The sequence below is a fragment of the Octopus bimaculoides genome, chromosome 23 (assembly GCF_046866305.1).
Source record: "Octopus bimaculoides isolate indiv1 chromosome 23, ASM4686630v1, whole genome shotgun sequence".
NCBI classification, from domain to species: domain Eukaryota; kingdom Metazoa; phylum Mollusca; class Cephalopoda; order Octopoda; family Octopodidae; genus Octopus; species Octopus bimaculoides.
The window spans coordinates 10,275,815-10,300,994 of record NC_142950.1 but is presented as its reverse complement, the minus strand read 5'-3'; the positions used below and the strand labels follow the sequence as shown (position 1 = coordinate 10,300,994).

Sequence of the window (25,180 nt, the reverse complement as noted above, 5' to 3'; positions counted from 1 at the left end):
TAAGTTTTCTCTAAATGTACAAATCATACACATGTGTACACACCTACTTCTGTATGTATAAATTATATTATTCACTGGCAGAGATGCCCGGCGTTGCCCGTGTTACATGCAACTGAAGAATTAGACTTTTCTGTTAAATTTTCTCTAATGAACTGGAATACCTATGATCCGAATTTCATCAAAATTGCAGATGAGGGTTTTTCCCCTCTTTACACACCCTAAAAAAATTCTAATCATGGACATATGTATCCCATACTATTGATTTTTATGCACAGATTCCAAAATTCCAGTCTTATGGAACCTGTTAAAAGGATTTTGCTCCTGAAAAATGGAGGTAATGGAGCTCTAAAATGTAGGAGTTAAGGCTCCTATTGAGGGTGGGTGCCTTAATGTCAACCAGAGAAGTTGAATTGTTGAGAATCTTTTTAACTTGGGTCTTATATGTATTGTTCGAATTTCTTTGAAATAGGAAATATATGTATATTCACTGGGTTTGTAAAAGAAAGTAAAGTTACAGGAAGCCAAAAGACGAATGATCACAATAAGCAATCAGCTAATGCATTCAGCCACACTCATCTTGGTCTGTATCTTTCACAAAACCATTCACTTACTACTTACGTTACTTTATGTCTAACAATCTAACAAGAAAACAGGCTATTAACTATACAAATAGTTAACTATTTATACAGCTTGTTAACTATACAAATAGTTAACATGCTATTAACTATACAAATCATTATGATCTATATTTGTACAGCCTGTTAACTATACAAATAGTTAACATGCTATTAACTATACAAATCATTATGATCTATATTTGTACAGCCTGTTAACTACACAAATAGTTAACATGCTATTAACTCTACAAATCATTATGATCTATATTTGTATGTCGTATGTCTTTTGTTTGTTTGTTTCAGTCACTAGACTATGCTCATATTGGAGTACCGCCTTGAATGGTTTACACGATTTAATCGTCCCCAGTACTTTTCTTTTTTTTTTTTTTCAAATCTGGTATTTATTCCAGAGGGTTTCTTTTACCGAGCCGCAAAGTTAAAAGGGAACGTAATCAAACAAACGCTGGTTGTCAATCTGTTTCTTTATAGATAGAAAAATATGAACAACCGTAATCGTTTTTCGAATTTTATTCGATTATCATCACAGGTGTCTGAAAGAAAGTCTTATCGCATTTTTGATATGTTTACTTCGATCCTTTTTCAATACATCTATTACAATAAATATTATTTTTTACCATTTAATGTTCTTTTTTCTCCTTTCTTTGAAAATTACTCAATACCATAATGTTTAAATTCGTATAAGTTTTAACCTTTTAAATAAAGTTTAGATCAAGACCATGTTAGATACTGTATGCAGTATGAATTCAAAATGGGCGCTTCAAAATATTCATTTTATTTATGAATGTCCGGCCATGTGAACAATTATTTGGCCAGTTTCGCTCGGTAAATTTTTCTCTCTATCTGGACGACAAAGTTCTGTCGATACTGAGCCTCTGAAAACCGTAGTTGAATAAAATCAAAAGCAAACTTCACGAGAATTAGCGAAACAGATCAATTCAATTCTCAATCCGATCATAAAAAGCCTTCATGAACTAAGAAAAGTGTCTAAACTTGGTCAGTGGGGGTTCCTCTTCATCTGATTGTTTCTTTGCTTAGTTAATGAGCTGCCGTCGACTCGTCATGCAACAGTAGAATTGCAATCGAACTTAGTGACAAATGAAAGGCCAGAAAAGGTGAATTCATACGTCTTTTTAGTAGAATCATTCTTATTGGCTGATTCTAGTGTATGACTAGATCTCTCTAAGGTGACTTTCTTTCCTAGAAATAGAGAGACACACGCACAGAGACAGACAGACAGAGAGAGCGTGAAGTATTATAACATCGAGGTAAGTTACAACACCTTTAGATGCTTATTATTATTATTATTATTATTATTATTATTATTATTATTATTATTATTATTATTATTATTATTATGTATTTTACCCTTATATATGCAAATGACAAATGGTGCTTACTTCATTTTTTTAAAACATTGTCGTAACATAAATATCAAGTAAAATAAAAACTTTTGTTTTGTTTATAAGTGTTAAATAGACAATCGTATCGTGAGGTAGTCGTTAAAAATAGCATAAAATACCCTTCAAAGAACAAATTCACGTTCTAACAAAATAGGAAAAATGCATACAATATAGCAAGTCGTTACACTATCTCCTCACCTGCTCGAAATAGCAGACAAATCTCCCTCAAATCATACACACCCTAACGTATTTAAGAGAACCTTCCTCTAAAGTTTTAACTATGAGTCGTTTTACCTGCAGGAAACAACAGAGAAATCTCACTGAAATTATTCCCTAACGTCCTATACAAATAGAAAAGACACTGACAAAATAACAAAGATGAAGTAACAGTCTTCTTTTTTTTTTGTAAACCACATCCAAACGTAATTAAATGAACTTTTTTTTATCAGAGTTTTGACTAACATGCATGAGTTGCTTGACAAGCTAGAAATAGTAGGCTATTCTCCCTCAAACCACATCCTGATGTCCTAAAAATCTACGAAGGAGATCTGAAAAACAACAAGGAAGTTAACATCGTAATGACGTTATTCAGCAGAATTTATTCCTGTTATTTTACCTTGCTTACAGTTCTTTAGATTTTTAAACACTTCTTTAAGATGTTTTTATCCAATAATTTCAGTGATAATATTAGTTAATTCAAGTGTTTAACACTTCCCGTAAGAGTTTATATACGTGTGCTCCAACAAAAAGATGGCGCTGAAAGTATATTCCAAATATCTTCAGTGCTCACTTTAAATTTTACTGACCTATTGGTAACTTGAAGTTTACTTGTGTATAACATAAATACGTCTTTAATTGCTCCCAGAACAAGTATATATACTGTTGAAATGTGTATCATTATATTTGCCGAAAGTCAGATTCACTCCACAAGACCTACGATTAGGGCCGGATTTAGACCTAATGAACCACTTCAGTCAACAGGTTTCGGGGGATCCTACGATTTTGCTTATTCAAAACAAGATAAGATAGGCTTCATTTAATCTAGAGACCTCAAACAGTTTGTAGATGCACCCAAATTTAATGAAGTCTCGGAAGCTTCAGAAGAACTCGTATTTAATGTTTCTTAGTAAACTAATAGGGCCAAATAATCGAAAGGGTTCAATAATTTTAAAAGAATTCTATTGGATTAAAAGAAAATAGACAATTAAAAAACATTACAAATAACTTGATTGCTGTAGAAATATATTTTTTAATTTTTAATGCCAAGCTTTAGGCTTTTCAGAATTATAAGGGACTCAACGCTTACTTCTCCTCAAAGTTTTGGAGACCCTGAGCCATACGTAAAACCGGATCTGACTGCGTTCCACATTTAATTTTATTCTTTTTTACCAGAATTACTCATTTAATTAATGCGTTTTATTTTATTTTCCTTCATTACAGCGATAACATTATTTGATTAATGAGGTCAATAAACTTTCTCTGCTTTTCTTTCTTTAAAATTCACAGAAAAATTAACCATCTTATAATAATTCTGCTTATTATTACGTTACTTATGACGTCGGTAACGCCCTCACGTGATTAGAGGGAGAAAGAACAAGAGAGAGAGAAAAACGAGGGAGAGAGAAGCGTCCATGACGTGAGGCAGAGGAAACGTAGTTGTAACGCTTTCATTTGATTAGTTGAAGGGAAAGGCAGAAAAGTTGGTGGTGGTGGTGGTGGTGGTGGTGGTGGAGATGGTGAGTGGATGGCGAAAAGCGTATTTTTTATAATTGAACTAAATTTTTATATCACCTATCACCTAACGCATGCGCACAAGTGCAATTCCATAAAAATACTGCGCAGTTTATAATTAATATTTTGCAATTAATTTCATTTTCATTTACTGTTAAGAGCAAAGACGGGTCGCAGCACAGTGTTCTGACCACCAAACTAGTAATAATAAATAAACTAGTGTGTTCTGTAAAGAGATATAAATTCGACATTTTCGTCAGGGGCCTAATGCAGAAAAGAAATAAGTTAATGCTTTCATTGCCGTTGTTGTTGCTGTTATTGAGTCTCGACTCATCATTTCTTGCGCCGACTAATCATCAATGTCTATACGCAGCTGAAACATTCTTTTGTTTTAGTTATAACCTGGATTGTATTATTCAGCTCGCTCTTTATCAAAACTGCATGTTGCAAGCATTCGGACCAAGTGTCCGGTTTGAAGATACCTTCCTATCCCTTTTTCCATCTCTCCTTCTTTCCCTCCTTTCTTTCGCCAACCTTCTCTCTTCCCATTCCTCTTTGCCTCTCTCCCTCCCTCTTTCACTCCTTCTTCCCATACCACCTTCTTTCTTTCCCTCCTCCCTCTTTCCTGCCTTCGTATTATTCTCAGAGCTCCTGCGAACAATTGTGGCGCTACCTTCCCTCATAATTAAAAAACAAATAGACAAAAATAAAACAGACTTTAAATAAATTTGTAACAAAAATATTTAATGTTGTTATTTTTCCTATTGAGTCTTCTTTTATATCGCTTCTTTTTAAAAATTTATATTGCTTTTGAAAATAAATGTAGTTTATGGAAATTTAAGTAAGTTTTATACAACTAAACCCTCTTTAAATCAAATTTATCTAATCAACTTACGTTTATTTTACGATTCCTCACATAGTTTTTGAGAATTTTAAATTGTCTTAAAACAAATTTGAGGAACACCTTGAATAATCTTATATAATAAAAGAGATGTGTATCTCCGTCTGTCTGTCCGTCACAACGTCTATTAAAGGGAGGGAATCAAGGGAGGAATCAAAATGTAAGTCAAAATGTATTTTTAGGAGAGAAAAGGTTGTTGTTGAGAGAGAAATACAGTGTGAGTGAGAGACAGAGTGTGTATATGAAAAATAGATAGATAGATAGATAGACAGACAGACAGGTAGGTAGGTAGGTAAGTAGGTAGGTAGGTAGGTAGGTAGGTAGGTAGGTACGGACGGAGGGGAAGGAAGGAGGGGTAAGGAAGGAGGGCGGAAGGAAGGAGGGGAAGGGAGGAAGGGGGAAGGAAGGAGGGGGAAGGAGGTAGTGCTGTCACCATAGTAACTCACAAGTTTTGAATTAAAATATATTATATATATATATATATATATATATATATATATATATATATATATATATATATATATAAAAGCAACAAGGATATCCAGAGATAATGCAGTCCGATTGTTTCATGCATCTCTATTTAATTGAACAATGCAATCATTACATCAATTTAAAATGCAGAGCAATCCTCAGCTGCACAAAGACATAGAATTTAATTAAATTAGGACAGATGGACACATGTTCTTTGTTTATCTCCTTAACGTCTTGGAGATTTTCGGTCTAATTATACTAATGTGTCCATCTGTTCTAATTTAATTAAATTCTATGTCTTTGTGCAGCTGAGGATTGCTCTGCATTTTAAATTGATGTAATGATTGCATTGTTCATTTAAATTGAGTTGCAATACATCTCTGATAATTTTTATTTTTACATTTCCATGTATTTCCTTTTTTTTCTTCATTTCTTTGTAAATTACTCTATACCATAGTGCTTAAATTCATATTGGCTTTAACCATATAGAAAGGAATTCAGCTCATACCGGTATTAGACACTTCATGCGGTATGGATTCAAAATGAGTGCTTCAAAATATTCATTTACTCACGGAATGAGGTTTTAAGTATCCAGCCATGCGAACGATTATTTGACCAGTTTTGCTGGGGAATTTTTTCTATCGATATTGAGCTTCTGAAAACCGCAGTTGAAGAAAATCAAAAGTATACGTCACGAGAATTAGTGAAACAGTTCAATTGAAGTCATACTTCGATCATAAAACACTTTCATAGATTAAGAAAAGTGTCTAAACTTGGTTGGTGGTTCCCTCTTCATCTAAATGTAGCTTAATTTAATCAGAGTTGCCATCGACTTGTAATTCAACAGTAGACTTCCTATCGAACCTGGTGTCAAATGGAAGGTCCGTAAATGGGCAAAAAAATTGTGAATAGTAATATTTTCTCTGTATTAATGTCTTTTCTTAGAAAAATTTTTTTTGAAGCTTGTTTCTTATTGGTTGCATTTACTTACGTCATATATTTGTATATATACTTGTCGACTTATATCTTGTTACAGCGACCTTCTTTCGCAGAAAGAAAACGACAAAGGCTGAAACTGAAAGAGAAAGACAGAGAAGTATTATAAGATCCCGGTAAGCTACGAAACATTTACTTGCTTATCATAATTCTTTTGCATTTTACGCTTATATCTGCAAATAACAAATAGTGCGTGCTTCATTTTTTAAGCTGTTGTAACATAAATATAAATTAGAAAGTACTTGTCTTTTTGTTTGTAAAAGTCAAATGGACAGTCACTAGGTAGTCGTTTAAATGTAACAGAAAATATCCCTCAAACTACAAACACACGTTCTAACAAAATAGGAACAATACATACAATATAACAAGTCGCTAACTTAGCCTCTCCACCAAAAGTGGTGGCTTTGTAACAAAATTTGAAAGTATTTTTGTACCATAACTGAATGTACAGGAAAACTATTTCACTTCACCTCCAGTTGCCTTTATATAGAAATTATTGCACAATGATTACTTAATCTCCATTGTTGGCAATATTTATCTTAACAAAACAGAAATGAGACATACGAGACAACAAGTAGGTCTTTTAATTGACGTGCTAGACATGGCAGTAATGTCGTCTGCAATATAAAGGAAGCCTACAAAACAGCAAAGAAGTTACCGCGGTCTAATTGGCCTCCTGTTTTAAAGTTACCACCTGGGATGCCTTCACCGGCGTCTACTCTTTTGCAAGCATTTCGCCCAAGTCTCCGGTTTGAGGATATCCACCACCTTTCCTCGTTCCCTCCTTCTTTCCTCCTATTCTTTTCCCTTTTCACTGTTTCTCTCCCTTCTTCCCTTCTTTCCTTCCTCATTTCCTCCTTCCAGCCCTCCCGCTTTCACTCTTTTCTTCCTACCTATCTCCCTTTCACGAAGTTCTGAAAAGGATTATGGCGCTCTTTCCTTCCCTCATGATTAAAAAGAAAATAGGCAACAACAAAAAGGCGGGGGGAGAAACACATTACAAATAGATTTGCAAAAAAGAAAAATCAAATTTTTGTCATTTATCCTATAGACTCTTCATATTGCTTCCTTTCAAAATTTTAGACAGCTTTCAAAAATAGGTATATAGTTTATGAAAATTTAAGATGGCTAACGAAAGTAAGCCCTCTCCAAATTAACATTATATAATTAACTTCAATTTATTTTACGATTCCCCCTCATAATTTTTGAGAACTGCTAGTCGTCTGCTAGAAAGACATTGCTTGAGAATACTTGTTCTAAATCCTTGAATAACGTGTTTAAAAATCTGCAGCGCTTCTACATTATTTCACTCAAATGAAAACAATTCAACTTCAAATTAAAAAGTATGAACCTCAAATTAAAATAAATAAACCTCAAATTAAATAAATGAATTTCAAATTAGAATTTGTGAATCCCAAAGAAAAATATCTCAAATATGATTTAAATTGTATGTGCTTTAATTTAAATCAGATAAACATTTATTTAAAACAAATGAATATTAATTTTAAATGAATATTAACTTAAGATATATGAAAGTCAATTTAAAGAGGACCCAACTAAAAGAGGGAGTGTTATTACTACTACATCTATTAGGTTGTTCAAAGTGCTAAAAATAGCAACCAAATCTTTAAATTTTACCATATGAACTTAATCATATATGACAGCATTAGATAACACAATTCGTGATTTAGGAAATATAGTTTGCACGTTTCTGTATATTTAGGAATAAATTCATTCTCTAAATTGCTAATTTCATATATTTTACATTCACTTTTGTCCATTTAAAATAAGTTGTTTCGTTATAAATTGACTGGCGCATATGTTAAATTAACATTCACCGATAGGCAACCATTGTTGGTTTGTTTAAATCTTCGTAAATCAGAGGTTCAGTAATGAAAGCCGATAAAATAAGTACAAGACTTTCAAAACATAGAATACTAGGTTCTATTTGTTGGAGTGAAACCCTTCAAAAGTAATTTTTTTTCATATTTTTCTATTAGCTTTTAACAAGTGATCTCCCTTCGTATTTGAAGCTAAAAAATTTAGTCAATGACAATTGTTTTATGTATCATGCACGCTTTATATACAATATATATCGTTAGCAAGGGGAGCGACCCCTACCACCATCTAGCAGGTAACAGTTATGGAAAATTTAATCGCCGCTATTTATGACTGATGGCAGTTAACAGCTCTTGTATTGCAAGAAATAAGAGTTAAAACCCTTAATGCTGCATGAAGTGCGCAATATACATATAGACAGGCAGAGCAGACAGGGGAGATAACCGCCTCATTAATCTGTATATATAAAAGGCAGAATGTGCGTGTGTGTATACATGAATGTAATTTATGCACGTCCACAAATTAGCACGCATGTCGCTCCAATTTTAGGAAGACATTCGTCATGCCCTAGCTGTATTTTCATCAACTTATTTTTCCCAGAAGCACCAACCAATAACAGTAAAAATAAATTTTCAACCAAAACTTTTAACAATATTCAAGTCGGAGAAATCCACCATCGCTTACAGCAGGAGTTAAGTCCCCTTATAGCGACGAGTAAGGTTTTGTTAAGACTTTCATTGTTGTCTTTTTTTTCCATCGAGGAAAAAAGTGTTTTGTTGATATACGGGCAACACACACACGTACGAACATGTATGCGTACAAAAAATATGTATGCAATTGGTGTACGTACGTACGTACGTGTGTGTGTGTGTGTGTGTGTGTTGCCCATATATATATATATATATATACATATATATATATATATATATATATATATATATATATATATATATATATATATATATATATATACATACATACATACATACATATACTTAAGACTTAGTTGTGATCTTAATTGTGATCCGCTTCTGACACAGAGAATCGGGAGCCCCTTTGGGCATTCTATTTTCCTTGCTGGAAGGGTTCCCAACCTATGGGCAAAGCGGGGTTAGATGATGGGGGCGGTGTATTCAAAAAGCTGGCATGTGTATCCTGATCACCTCTACCGATCAAACTCCCAACCCATGCGCTCCTGCCGCGACACTGATTCTGTCCAAATTTGACGTCGATGTTACTTAGTTTGGTTTGAAATAAAGAACTTGATTAGCTTAATAATCATAACTTAATCCCGGGCAAAGCCGGGCTATACTGCTAGTATATAATATATATGGATGCGTGTATGTATGTGTGAATGTGTCAGTGTTCTTGTGTGTGTGTGTGTGTGTGTGTGTGTGTGTGTGTGTGTGCATGTGTATGTATGCATGTGAATGCATTTATATATGTAAATGTTTGTGTGTATGCAAGTATATGTATGGATGTGTATGTAATATTTGTATGTTTGTAAATGTGTGTGCGCAGAGGGAGAGTATGTGCGTGTATCTGTGCTTTGTGTGTATGCGTCGTGATATAGAAGTACACTTCGACTATATCTGACTGAGACCCCATTTGGTCATGACTGACCATGGGATTGCACCTAGAAAGTTACCCTCCCAGGCACAAGTTCGGGCAAGGTTGTTTATGGAAGACCAGCAGTCGCCCATGCATACCGGCCTCCCCTCTCCAGCGCCACCATTGTTATCCAAGGGAAAGGGAAAGAGGACGATATAGCTTGGCACCAGTGACGTCACAACTCATTTCTACGGCTGAGTGAACTGGAGCAACGTGAAATAAAGTGTCTTGCTCAAGAACATAACACGTAGCCCGGTCCGGGATTCGAACTCACAACCTCACAATCGTAAGCTCGACGCTCTAACCACTGAGCCATGCGCCTTCACATCGACTATATCATTATAAAAATAACCGTTTACAAGAAAGTTTGTTAATAATTCTGCGCAATATATGTTTATATTAGGTGTGGATTTTTTTCTCAGAGCTACTACAATCGATTTTTCATTTCAGATATATCCTTTCCTGTCGGAAACAAATATTAGTGGAAAATGCCGGATTCGAAAGAATTAGAGAAATCTTCTGGAACAAGCGTTTCAAAAGACGTCTCGGGAATTCAAACTAAGGAATCGGGAGTCAAAGGCAGTGTTTCATACTTTGGAACCGGTGTCTCTGCAAGCTTAGAATACAAATCGAAGGAGACATCAATACTCTATCATAAAAGTAATGATTAAAAGTGAAAAACACTACACCCATGGCCATCTCTACATATTATATAGTAAGGACTCTATTTTTAATCGTGTTCTTTTACGAGATGGCACGGGTCTCTTTTAGTCAAACTTGCTATCATATTTTAAAACCAGGATAAGTCTGATGATTTCAAATAACGATGATTAATAACCAATGATTAAAAATATATGTTATTAGTAGCTAAAATATTAAGTGTGCATATACTGAGCATCTTTATATATATCCTGATTTATCTAGAAGTGATGATCTCCTTTACAATAATTAACTGCAACCAAGGTTGCATGTTTTCAATTATATAATAATTCAATAACTATGAAAAAATAAAGAATTCAATATCCGTAAAATGTCGTTTGTCTCTGTTCATTTGATGATTTTATTGCTTGACTGATAAAGAAAAAGCAAAGCTAGAAGGATTTGACCACATCGATTCACAAACACACAACCATAATGCACTTAGAAGAGTTTTTTTCACCATTGGAGCGAGGGGAGATACAAAAGCCGTTGATGTACAAGTTCTCTACTTGGTCGGCAATCTTTCTTCAGTTAACAATGAACATAAAATATCGGTTTAGCATACTTGACCAATAAAATTAGCACCACACTTTGAAATATAAGAGAGAGGGAAAGGACGGTAGTAATGCATGCAACCACATTCATTTTGGTCTTTCACAAAGCCACTCCCTTACTGCTTACATTCCCAAACGTCTAATAGTGCTACGAATAAATAGAGTCACGACAACAGGATATTAAGTGTATAAATAGCAGTAGTACAATGACCTACATTGTGTGTCTTATCTCTTTTATTCTTTTTTTCAATCATTGCAGTGTGCCCATGCTGGAGTACCACATTGAAGGGTTTACAGGAACGTATCGACCCCTGTACTTAATTTTTCCTACAATTTTTTTTTATAATCGTAATCTATGCTGTTTGAAAGGTGTTTCTGTAAAATTTCATCAAAACATATTCATAGGCGCAAGAGTGGCTGTGTGGTAAGTAGCTCGCTTACCAACCAGTCTGGATTCAGTCCCACTGCGTGGAACCTTGGGCAAGTGTCTTCTACTATAGCCTCGGGCCGACCAAAGCCTTGTGAGTGGATTTGGTAGACGAAAACTGAAAGAAGCTCGTCGTATATATGTATATATATATATATATATATATATATATATGTGTGTATGTGTTTGTGTGTCTGTGTTTGTCTCCCCAACATCGCTTGACAACCGATGCTTGTGTGTTTACGTCCCCGTGACTAGCAGTTCAGCAGAAGACACCCGATAGAATAAGTACTAGGCTTCCAAAGAATAAGTCCTGGGGTCGATTTGCTCGACTAAAGGCGGTGCTCCAGCATGGCCTCAGTCAAATGACAAACAAGTAAAAGAGTAAAAGAGTATATAATATAAATATACATATAGAATTGTTCGACTAAAGGCGGTGCTACAGCACGGCCGCAGTGAAATGACTGAAAAAAGTAAAAGAACCCGGATTACATTATTCAGCTCACTCTTTCTCAAAGCTTTATGAGGGATCTTGAGCCAGTAGTAGTGGTGGGAGGGACGGTGTGTAACTACTATTTCCAGTAGGTTGTACAACCGCTCATGTGTCGTTTTACTTATTTGTGTAGGTGGAGAACGTATTAAGTATTTAATGTTTACCCCTCACAGTTATTCTCGATATTTGTAATGTCATTTCATTATCTAAGAAATTTCGTGATAACACCTGATTCAAATTGCCTGGAAGTTATTATCATACTACACCGGTATGTACAGGTAAACTACTGTACTTCATCTCTAGTTTCCTTTATAAAGAGATTGTTACTCACTGGTTACTTAAACTTCAATGCTTGTGATATTTACTAAATATCTATTAGTTTATTTATTTATTATATATTTCTCTTTGTTATTCACGTTTGTATTTGTACATTATATATTTCGATAAGTTCATTTATATTTTCTTATAACTTCAACCTTTAAAAATATAAATTAAGTTTTGATTTTTCATAAGGGAGCCACTGCATAATTGCGCTGGAAAAAGCAGATAAGTCCCTTTTAACTATACTCTTAACGGCCTAACAAAATAGTAAGGACACACGCCAGACAACGAGTAGGTCTCTGTCTTGACGTGCTGAAGATAGCAGTAACGTCGTCTAAAGTTGTAGTATGAGGGAACTGTAATGCAGGGGTTTTCAAACTGTGGTCCGCGGACCACAGGGGATCCGCAAGGACAAGACAGGGGGTCCGTAGACAGCAAATACTTTTTATGCGCAATTTGATTTTATATATGTTTTTTATCGAAATCTTTTAATTGATAATAAACCTATTTGTTAAATACTGTTAAATAAATAAATGCAAAAATATATGTTATTTTAAGCAAATATTTATGTATAAATTTCATAAGCGTTTATAAGGGGGTCCCTAAGGTAAAGCCTGAAATATAAAGGGGTCCGCAAGTCAAAATGTTTGAAAACCCCTGCTGTAATGTGAGGAATAAAATACGGTTTGCCTACCTCTCAGCGTTGGCTGTCCAGCTGTGTTAAATCCAAGACGTGCCCTACACGTCTCACCTATCGCTAGTAGCTACTGCTAAAGCCCTGTTTCTCACGCATCCACATGCGTCACCACGACTGCTCGAGGCCGAAAGCGGACCATGTTGGTGCTACCTCCGTCGCACCCACTTCCTCTTCCAGTGGGGTCCCTCAGTCGTTGACACCACTGCCCTTTCTTTCCGGTTCACCTCATCCCCACTCAACCCACTTGATCTCAGACGTCACCTCCTCACTTCACCTTACGTCGAAATCTGCCATCCACCTAGGTGGACGTCTCGCAGAGGAATGATACTCCGCTCACTTCCTCTCCTCCAGCGACAATTCTGTAAACCTCCAAGCCGTGATGCAGCATTCCATCCACAAAGACATTATTTTGGGAATTAACAATCACTGTTCAGGCTTCACCTCCACGCAGTCCCTTGCCGTGTGCGGTCCCTCGCACTTGAAACACCAGCCCATAAACAAGGAAGCCGTTTACGAAAGCCAATCGTGCCGCCTTTTTTTTAGTCTCTCTCCGGTAAAACCAGATAGCATAGCCAGTCTCCGAACTTCCATTGCGTACATGTCTACCTGTTTCCCTGTCCACCTGACCGTTCCCAGCTTGGCAAACGCAGTTTAAGATACTTTCGCAAAGGCTTCCTTTAAGCGCTACTCGATCTTCGCTGTCTCCGGTTGGTCCGTTTCATCCATCTCGAGGTACAGCGCCAACGTGTTTCCCTCCAGATACAGATCCATGAAACCTGCTACATCATCAATGCCTTGTAGCCTGGCTACCACATTGATCTTACAGTTCCACGCGATCACATCAGAAAGGTCTGATGGTATCGCTGCCGATTCTTATTTTCGCTATCTCGTGGTAGGAGACAACAACGGGAAAATATATGTGTATATGAGAGCCGAAATAGCTTGTAGTATGAGGGAACTGTAATGTGAGGAACAAAATAGGGTTCACCTGCCTCTCAGTGCCGGCTGTCCAGCTTATGTTAAATCCAAGACGTGCCCTACCCCTCTCCCCTATCGCTAGTAGCTACTGCTAAAGCCCTGTCTCCCACACGTCCACATGCATCCGTTCACCACGACTGTCCGAGGCCGAAAGAGGACCACGCTAGTGCTACTTCTCTCACTTCGTTGCTCCCTCTTCCTCTTCCGGTGGGGACCCTGGGCCGGTTCACCTCATCCCCACAGGCATAACAAAGAATCCCTCTCAACACACGGCTGTGATGCTCCCCCACTATTCCTGTTATATTATCATAGATGCACATAGAGTCAGCTACTAAGGGACATGCTCAAGGTCAAGCAACTGACAAGCAAATCTGTGATACTGAGCAGAGTATTTGCTATAACAATATTTCTGCTTCAGCAACTCAGCACTGAATCTGTCTGAAATGTAATGGGAAATAGATCAGTTTCAAAACATTGAGGTCCAGGTGACAAAAGCAAAGTTTGAAGGGATTAGTAGTCATTTCCTTTGAATTCTAGATAGAAGCAAGTAAGAAATAACACTTACTGACCAAAGACACGAGAAAAATTGAAGTTTTATCACAGTGTAATTAAACCTGGCTGTTATTTCATAAGCTGGATTTAATCCCTAGATCCCCACCCTTTCTATGGCCTCCTCTCTTGATACTTACATACACAAAGGCGGCGAGCTAGCAGAATCGTTAGCATGCTGGACTAATGATGAACGGTATTTCGTTCATCTTTGCGTTCCGAGTTCAAATTCCGCGGAGGTCGACCTTGCCTTTCATTCTTCCCAGGACGATAAAATGTGTAGCATTTGTGCACTGGGATCGATGTAATCGACTTGCCTCCTCCCCCGGAATTGCTGGCCTTGTGCCAAAATTTGAAATCAATATTTACATACACGAAGGCGCCGAATTAGCAGAATAGTTACTGTACCGGACAAAATGCTTAACGGCATTTCGTCCGTCTTCACGTTCGGAGTTGAAACTCTGCTGAGGACGTCTTTGTCTTTCATACTTTCGGGGTCGATAAAATAAATACCAGTTGAGCACTGGGGCCGATATAATCGATTTCCACCCCTACCCCTCACCTCTCCCGGAATTGCTAACCTTGTGCCAAAATTTGAAATCAATATTAACATACACAAAATCTGCTAGAAACAGAAGCTAAATCCCTTTCAAATGACGCAAGAAGGAAAGGGTGCATATATCCTTGAATGTACATTGACAGGGGGAAATGTTAATAGAAATAAAACGATAGGTCACAGCTGGAACACTTGACTAGAAGTCTGTTTAGTATGAGTTGATCTGATAATCGTTATCAAAGAGAACAAAAAGTAAAAACAATTTGCCCTTTATATTATCTTCGATACCGAGAGGCTTTAGGAAACAGAACCATACTTGCAGGGAAAGACTTCTATACCGCATCAATTTCAGTTCCTATAACAGGGAGAGCTACTATAACATTACAGTAAGTTACAGCACCTTTGTATGCGATTTTATTTATTTCTTGGAATTTTACTTTTATATCTGTAAATTAGATATTGTTTTGCTTCATTTGTTATCATTTTAATGTTGTTGCAACTTAAATATCAATTTAATTAAAAAAAAAAAACTTTAATTTTTGTCCGTTGCGTAGGAATCAAATAAGCTGTCGTAGCGTAGCTGTAAGAAATAGTTACCAAATCTCTCTCAAGCCACACCCTTGCGTCTACCAAATGAACTCAGAAAGCTTTGGTCTGCTCGAAGCTACAGCAAAAATACTTGCGCATGGTGCCACGTAGTGGGACTGAAATCAAAACCACATCGTTGAGAAGCAAACTTCTTATCACACAGCCATGCCTATTTGGGACTAAACCAAAGACAACGTCGTTGAGAAGCAAAGTTAGTACCACAGCTGCACCTATTTGAGACTGAACCCAAAACGACGGCGTTGAGAAGCAAACTTCTTACCACACAGAAACGATTGCACCTATTTGCTGAAATCTATCAATTCAGCTAATTCACCTCCCACTGTTCTAAATCAGAGTCGACTGATAAGAATAAATTCTATAGATAAAAATAACAATTTATACTTAGAAAAATATTTATAGTAATGTAATTTCCTTAATTGAGGGCAAAGTTGCTAATTATCTTGAAACCTACGAAATTAATACGAAACCCAGTTACATACATACATACATACATACATACATATATATAAATAGATAAATAAATACGCCCTTTTAAAGCCTAGCCAGGCTCATGGGCCCGGTTTCCCGATTTCAATGGCGTATGTCTTCCCCAGCTGGAGCAACGTGAAATGAAGTGTTTTGCTCAAGAACACAACGCGCCGCTCGGTCCAGGAATCGAAACCACAATCTTACGATCATGATGCTGACACCCTAACCACTAAACCACGCGCCTCCACACACACACACACACACACACACACACACACAAAGACACAAACACACACACACACACACACACACACACACACATACATACATACATATATATATATATATATATATATACGCCAGTGTTAGAATGGTGGCAGCTGATGAAGGAAATGTTCTCTATATGGCCTGTGTGTTTTCTGTACTCTGTTTATCATTTTGTCTACGTTTTGTTTGCAACGGCCTGTACCCAGATATGCTTCTATATATACAGGTAGATGTAGGTATGTACATACATGTACGTATACATGCATATGCTCATTTATTATTTGTATATATATATATATATATATATATATATATATATATATATATATATATATATATATATATATATACACTAGCTGGTGATCCCGGTAATTCCCAGGGGTAAAGATGTTCTCAATAGCTATCGAATCGGATGTTAAATGCAAAAGTGATTTAGCGAATAGAAAGTTGCAATCAAATAGAAAAAATCGTTTTTATGCGGCTTTTTGTCCAACCTCTACAGCCTAAGTAAAATATTTTTTTCTTAATAGTCATCCTCGTAACATTTTCCACCTGCATCTCAAGTTTGAAGCGAATCGGTTGAGAAATGCAAAAATTATTGCAAAAAAAAAATATCTTCCTTATGGAAATTCCCATTCAAAACTCCTACTGATTTTTTTTTCAATTGGCCACTGATTTGTAATCGTTTTTTTTTTTTCAACAATCTGAGTATGCCATGATGTTTCCAGGCATGAGTTCTACTCACGTGTCAAGTTTCATCAAAATCAATAAAACGATGTAGGAGGATTTAGCTAACAACTCCGCAAACAAAATACTCACAGACAGAATTTCCCACATATGTAATAGATATACATACACACACACAAACATACATATATATATATATACATATGCATACATACATACATACATACATACATATACATATGCATACATACATACATACATACATATACATACATAAATATAGGCAGGAACATAGATGGACATAAGAGGTGTTGACGGTCGGCAGTCAGGCCAAGAAAGACACCGGTCACGTGGAAGGAGGAGAGATGGGTAAGGGGCAGCAGGATTGAAGGATTAGAAGAAAAAAATCAGAGACAAAGAGAAAAGTACAGGGGAGATAAACGAGTGGGAAATAGTGAGAGTTAAGGAAAGAGAGGGCCAAGGAATGTGAGAGAGGGGGAGCGAGAAAAAAGGAAGAAAATGAGAGGGGGAATAAAAGATAGAGTAAGAGTCGTGCAAAATCTAGATACATACCTAATAGAAGGTGAGCACAAGGGTGTACGTACGCCGCTATATATATATCAAATTTTTTTTTTTTTTTTTTTTTTTTACTTGTTTCAGTCATTTGACTGTGGCTATGCTGGAGCACCACCTTTAGTCGAGAAAATCGACCCCAGGACTTATTCTTTGTAAGCCTAGTACTTATTCTATCGTCTCTTTTGCCGAACCGCTAAGTTACGGGGACGTAAACACACCAGAATCGGTTGTCAAGCGATGTTGGGGGGACAAACACAGACACGCAAACATATACACACACATACATATATACACATATATACGACGGACTTCTTTCAGTTTCCGTCTACCAAATCCACTCACAAGGCTTTGGTCGGCCCGAGGCTATAGTAGAAGACACTTGCCCAAGGTGCCACGTAGTGGGACTGAACCCGGAACCATGTGGTTGGTAAGCAAGCTACTTACCACACAGCCACTCCTAAAAGAAGTTTGAAAACGCCACTATATAAAATAAATTTTAATTCTTAATTTTCTCAGAGATATTTTACATGTTTCGGTTCTTGAAAAAATGAACCTTTTCAAAAATACATATTCTTTTTAAAAATGTACTTAAAAGAAAAGTTCATAATTGTTTCTTACTGGTGTCAACAGAGTCCACGTAGAAGCGTTTTTTTGTGTGGGGACATAATGGCTGTCTAGTGAGTTGACTTGAAAGCCAACGATTCAAGTCAACGCACTAGACAGCCATATATATATATATATATATATGCATATATTATATATATATATATATGCACATATATTTACGCGCTCACACACGCACATGTACGTATATGGGCATATACATACAATTAGATACACATCATACGCACACGTTTGGACGAATATATACATATATATGATTAGGAACTCATATACGTAAGTACACAAGTGTATACTTACAGAAATATACGTACATATCATAAATAAATATGTGCATACATTCGTACGTAAAGCAAAATACAAACGTCTGTGCTATGTTTGACACACACACACACACACACTTGTTAACACACTCGCATTGTATAAATATATACAACGGTTAAGGTATGGTGTAGATAAAATCCGAGCTACATATATTTTATAGCGAGTGGAACCTCGGAAGTGGTAAATAACCAGCCGAGGTGTATAGCGAGGTGCATATTTATATTATATAAGTAGCTTGCTTACCAACCACATGGTTCCGGGTTCAGTCCCATTGCGTGGCACCTTGGGCAAGTGTCTTCTACTATAACCTCGGGGTATTTCTATTCTGCTCTAGGACAGTGATCCGCAACCGGTATGCGGTGGTACATTGGTGTGCCACGAGACGATGCTAGATGTGGCGTAGTGTAACTCGAATATAAATTTTTTTCCCCATACATTTAGTTATATTTTCAGAAAATTTTGGGGTATTTCTATTCTGCTCTAGGACAGTGCTCCGCAACCGGTATGCGGTGGTACATTGGTGTGCCACGAGACGATGCTAGATGTGCCGTAGTGTAACTCGAATATAAATTTTTTTCCCCATACATTTAGTTATATTTTCAGTAAATTTTGGGGTATTTCTATTCTGCTCTAGGACAGTGCTCCGCAACCGGTATGCGGTGGTACATTGGTGTGCCACGAGACGATGCTAGATGTGCCGTAGTGTAACTCGAATATAAATTTTTTTCCCCATACATTTAGTTATATTTTCAGTAAATTTTGGGGTATTTCTATTCTGCTCTAGGACAGTGATCCGCAACCGGTATGCGGTGGTACATTGGTGTGCCACGAGACGATGCTAGATGTGCCGTAGTGTAACTCGAATATAAATTTTTTCCCCATACATTTAGTTATATTTTCAGAAAATTTTGGGGTATTTCTATTCTGCTCTAGGACAGTGATCCGCAACCGGTATGCGGTGGTACATTGGTGTGCCACGAGACGATGCTAGATGTGCCGTAGTGTAACTCGAATATAAATTTTTTTCCCCATACATTTAGTTATATTTTCAGAAAATTTTGGGGTATTTCTATTCTGCTCTAGGACAGTGCTCCGCAATCGGTATGCGGTGGTACATTGGTGTGCCACGAGACGATGCTAGATGTGCCGTAGTGTAACTCGAATATAAATTTTTTTCCCCCATACATTTAGTTATATTTTCAGAAAATTTTGGGGTATTTCTATTCTGCTCTAGGACAGTGCTCCGCAACCGGTATGCGGTGGTACATTGGTGTGCCACGAGACGATGCTAGATGTGCCGTAGTGTAACTCGAATATAAATTTTTTTCCCCATACATTTAGTTATATTTTCAGTAAATTTTGGGGTATTTCTATTCTGCTCTAGGACAGTGCTCCGCAACCGGTATGCGGTGGTACATTGGTGTGCCACGAGACGATGCTAGATGTGCCGTAGTGTAACTCGAATATAAATTTTTTTCCCCTTACATTTAGTTATATTTTCAGTAAATTTTGGGGTATTTCTATTCTGCTCTAGGACAGTGATCCGCAACCGGTATGCGGTGGTACATTGGTGTGCCACGAGACGATGCTAGATGTGCCGTAGTGTAACTCGAATATAAATTTTTTTCCCCATACATTTAGTTATATTTTCAGAAAATTTTGGGGTATTTCTATTCTGCTCTAGGACAGTGATCCGCAACCGGTATGCGGTGGTACATTGGTGTGCCACGAGACGATGCTAGATGTGCCGTAGTGTAACTCGAATATAAATTTTTTTCCCCATACATTTAATTATATTTTCAGAAAATTTTGGGGTATTTCTATTCTGCTCTAGGACAGTGCTCCGCAATCGGTATGCGGTGGTACATTGGTGTGCCACGAGACGATGCTAGATGTGCCGTAGTGTAACTCGAATATAAATTTTTTTCCCCCATACATTTAGTTATATTTTCAGAAAATTTTGGGGTATTTCTATTCTGCTCTAGGACAGTGCTCCGCAACCGGTATGCGGTGGTACATTGGTGTGCCACGAGACGATGCTAGATGTGCCGTAGTGTAACTCGAATATAAATTTTTTTCCCACATACATTTAGTTATATTTTAAGTTCAGGTGTGCCGCCAAATTTTGAAAAGAATGGTTGCGGGGCACTGCTCTAGGGAATTCACAAGATGAATGATGTTGTTTTTTTTTTTATTTTGCTTTAATTTTTCGATATTTTATTATTATTGTTGTTAATTTTCCGAAATTATTCTTTTTAAATCACAGTTTAGAATACGGACTGTCCGAATTTGTAGCTTAAATCCCAGCAATGGACAATTAAATGTGTGTATGGGAAGAAAGATATTGAAAAAACATCACTACGTCTGACTTAGAAAAAAGCAAGGAGGGTATTAAATGGTCGTGAGATGTGCAACAAATAATAGCTAAACAGCCCTTAAATCCGCTAAAATAACTATGCTCCGTCCACTTTATAACATCTTGTTAAGTTACAGCAACCTTCCTTGCAAATTATTGTCACCTCGCCCTGCTAAAAGTATCAAACGAATTTCCCTCAAACCACACAGTAATGTTATTTGTTTTTTAAGAATAGGATGAACTTATACAAGATCGCAAGGAAATCGCTGTATTGTAACTTGACGTGCTAGAAATAACTGCCTAATTTTTCTCAAATTACATTGTAATGAAATGTAAGAGAATTTTCTAGCTAATTACTGAGATAGGTTTGTTCGACTAAATCCTTCAAGGCAGTACCCCAGCATGGCTGTTGTCCAATGACTGTAAAAAAATAAAAGGCAAAAGATGTATGTATAAATTATATATGTGTGTGTAGCTGTGTGTATGTGCTCGTCGTGATGTTGACGTCGAGGGTTCCAGTTGATCCGATCAACGGGACAGCCTGCTCATGAAATTAACGTGCAAGTGGCTGAGCACTCCACAGACACGTGTACCCTTAACGCAGTTCTCGGGGATATTCAGCGTAACACAGTGTGACCCTTTGAATTACAGGCACAACAGAAACAGGAAGTATGAGTGAGAGAAAGTTGTGGTGAAAGAGTACAGCAGGGAGCCTCGTGGAGCTTTAGGTGTTTTCGCTCAATAAACACTCACAACGCCTGGTCTGGAAATCGAAACCGCGATCCTATGACCGCGAGTCTGCTGCCCTAACCAGTGGGCCATTGCGCCTCCACTCGTCGTGATGTAGACAACACAAATGACATAACTATGACTATGTCTACAAAAACTATTGCCAATAATTCTACATAAGACAGTGACCACACAGAATCGTTAGTACGCCGGACAAAATGCTTAGCGACATTTCGTCCGTCTTCACGTCCCGAGTTCAGATTCCTCCCAGGTCGACACTGTCTTCCATCGGTAAAGTAAATTCCAGGAGAACACTGACGTGGGTGTAACCGGTTTATCTCCTCCCCACAAATTCTGAGCATTTTAATATATATTCTGATTTGTCTAGAAGTGATTATCTCCCTGGCAACGACTGTCGACGATACTGACGTGTTCGGTTATATAAAAGTTGAATGCGAATGGAAAAAATAAATTTTAAAAATTTACATAAAGTATTAACTCTTTTACTCTTTTACTTGTTTCAGTCATTTGATTGTGGCCATGCTGGAGCACCGCCTTTAGTCGAGCAAATCGACCCCAGCACTTATTCTTTGTAAGCCTAGTACTTATTCTATCGGGTGTCTTTTGCCGAACCGCTAAGTTACGAGGACATAAATACACCAGCATCAGATGTCAAGCGATGTTGGGGGGGGGGGAACAAACACAGACACACAAACATACACACACACATACATATATATATATATATATATATATATATATATATATATATATATATATATATATATACGACGGGCTTCTTTCAGTTTCCGTCTACCAAATCCACTCACAAGACTTTGGTCGGCCCGAGGCTATAGTAGAAGACACTTGCCCAAGGTGCCACACAGTGGGACTGAACCCGGAACCACGTGGTTCTCTTCTCCCTTGATTTCTAATAATTGATTATTTATTATTTTATTTTATTGGAACATTTGAATACTAAGAGGCAAGAAAGATATGAAAGGAAAAGAAAGAAAAAGTAAAGAGGGGGTAAAACTTGCTGTTTTTGTGCCAAAATTTGAAACCAATAATTCAACACAACATACGGTTGTATTATTTGAGCATATTTCTATAGTACTACAATTAATTTATCGTTTCAGATATATCCGTATATCATCTGTCACCAGAAGAAATATCCGAAAACAATTACTTGCTAAAAAATGTCTCTGGTCTCAGCGTCGAAAGCTCTGGACATCGCTTTGGAAAAAGACGAAATAGAAGAATTCTCAATATCGCTTTCTAAGAAAAGGCACGTCAGAGGAGATTTTTCTTCAGCATTCGTGTCTGGAAATGGAGAGTATACAACGAAAGAGAAAATAACTTTCACCGTTAAAAAGAGAGGCTCTAAATCAAACTAATAAGACCTGTGATCATTTCTTCATATTATATTGGAAGAGTTTTCCAAGAGTTGCTTGAGATGCCGCGGGTCTCTTTTTCTCAAACTTGCTACCAAAATTTTTAACCGTGTTAAGTCTGATGATTTCAAGGCTGATGGTTAAAGCATATTTGTAATGAATAGGAAAAATATTAAATAAACACATTCTATGTATCTTTATATATATTCTGATTTGTCTAGAAATGATTATCTCCCTTGCAATAACTGTCGGTAATGCTGACATGTTCAGTTATATAAAGGTTGAATGTGCATCGAAAAAATTAAATCAAAAGTTTTACATAAAATATTGCTTGTCTCCCTTGATTTCTAGTAATTGATTATTTATTATTTTATTTTATTTGAACATTAAAATGCAAAGAAGCAGGACAAAAGAGAGATAGGAAAGAAAAGGAAAAAAGGTGGGTAAAACAGCGGAAGATGGAGGCAGAGGGAACAATGGGCTACATGTCCCAGAACTAGTGAGGTGCTCAATCGCGACCAGCGGTAATCACCGCGATGGTGTTGCCACGGAAAATGGCTAACGACATTTACTAAAGCAGCTACTCAGCCTCACGGGGCTCGTTTCAGCGGGAGGACAAGATGTTTCTTGAAATCATCTACCCTATGCAGATCTCTCATATGTTTAGATTAAATTTTAAATACCTCTGGGCATTTGAATTCCAAACTCTTGCAGTACATAGTTCTCACTCTAGAGGAGAAGGGTGGGACACTTGGAACAGTGCAGGGACGTTCGGTTCGGGGTCAGGTAAAACACTTGAAGCGAAACTTTAATACCAAGCCCTGTAGGATCTTATACATACATATATATATAAACGCAGGTGTTATTCAAATCTTTTTACTTCCGACATATGTTTCGAAGAAAACATTGGTATTATTCCAGAAGGAATAAAATGGTGTAAAACAATGCAATCTTCTCATCAGGGGAAGAAAGAAACCAAACATATCAATAAGAAATTTTAACAGAATGTGATGACTGCGTATATGATAAAGGGAACGCTAGCATTTTTTTTTTTTCAGAAAACCGTTAGTAGATATAACGTCAAAGGTAGTTTATAGAAAGAGAAGGAGGAGAAAGAAAGAAATTAGCAAAAAACTAATAGTGGAGAGATATAGAGCGATAGGTGAATTAGAAGGCTTGGAAGTAGATATATTTAGTGAAAGCGAAATGTAAGAAGACAGGTCGAATTTTATAGAATGGTAGAAATCACTTATAGGAACTAAAGGTATGCTTTTGCCAATATTTGCAACGATAAACGCATTCTATAAACGTGTTTACAAGAGGATTCTCTGAGAACAGGATGAAATACATTTCATTGTTACAAAACAGACCAAAAGATTTACTTTTATCATACTGAAAAGATATAGATAGAATGTTAGCGAAAACTGGCTGATAGTAGAAGGCTTGGAATATTCTTAGATTAAATTGTATGCTGTTTTTTTCGGCCCGTTTATCTGTGACATCTAGGTCTTTCTGTAGATGAAAGGTTTCTTGATTGCCTTTTACTACTTTTGTGTCGTCGGTATAGCTAGTAAGTGTAGTTGTCTGTTTAACTGATGGCACGGTATGTCCAAAAGAGCTACCATAAACGGCAGTGGCCTCGTAACACTTCCCTGAGGCACTCCACTCGCAATTACTATTTCCTTGGAGAGGATACCATTGGTTTCCACAGTCTTGTTTCTAACAACAGTCTAATCAGCAGACTCCAAGAAACACACAAGGGTGATTACTGTTATACTTGATCCAACATCTCATATTTGAACTTGCCAAAATGCATAATATTCTTTGGAGAGGGCTCTCGGCGAGGTGTTTGAAGTTTAGGTTGCGCACTATTCTGTTCTTCGGGGTTACCAACATACCGATAAGATGTTTCTGTGTGTTCAAATAGGGTAAAGATCCAAATTCAGGTATTAATGACCATGGGATTTCACCGAGAAAGTTCCCCTCCTAGGTACAAATCTGAGCAAGGTTGCTTTATGGAAGACCAGCAGTTGCCCATGCATACCAGTCATCCCTCTCCACACCACCGATGTTATCCAAGGGAAAGGCAAAAGCCGATACAGCTTGGCATCATTGACACTGCAAAGTCATTTCTACATATGAGTGAACTGGAGAAACGTAAAATAAAGAGTCTTACTCGAGAGCACAACAAGCAGCTCTGTTTGGGAATCGAACTCACTATCTCATGATTGTCAGTTCGAATTGTTAATTTTTTTAAAAATAAAATAAAGTAAAAAAACAAACAAACA

General features: G+C 37.0%; 2 long non-coding RNA genes across 2 annotated transcripts; both read left to right on the top strand.

Annotated features, from left to right (window-relative positions):
• The first annotated feature begins 1,765 nt into the window (after positions 1-1,765).
• On the top strand, positions 1,766-10,618 carry LOC106871916 (uncharacterized). Its single transcript, XR_001409715.3, has 3 exons — positions 1,766-1,903; positions 6,178-6,253; positions 10,038-10,618. It is a non-coding gene; the product is annotated as an uncharacterized LOC106871916 (long non-coding RNA).
• Positions 10,619-12,046: 1,428 nt separating this feature from the next.
• On the top strand, positions 12,047-23,098 carry LOC128250605 (uncharacterized). Its single transcript, XR_008266633.2, has 2 exons — positions 12,047-15,247; positions 22,638-23,098. It is a non-coding gene; the product is annotated as an uncharacterized LOC128250605 (long non-coding RNA).
• Positions 23,099-25,180: the final 2,082 nt, after the last annotated feature.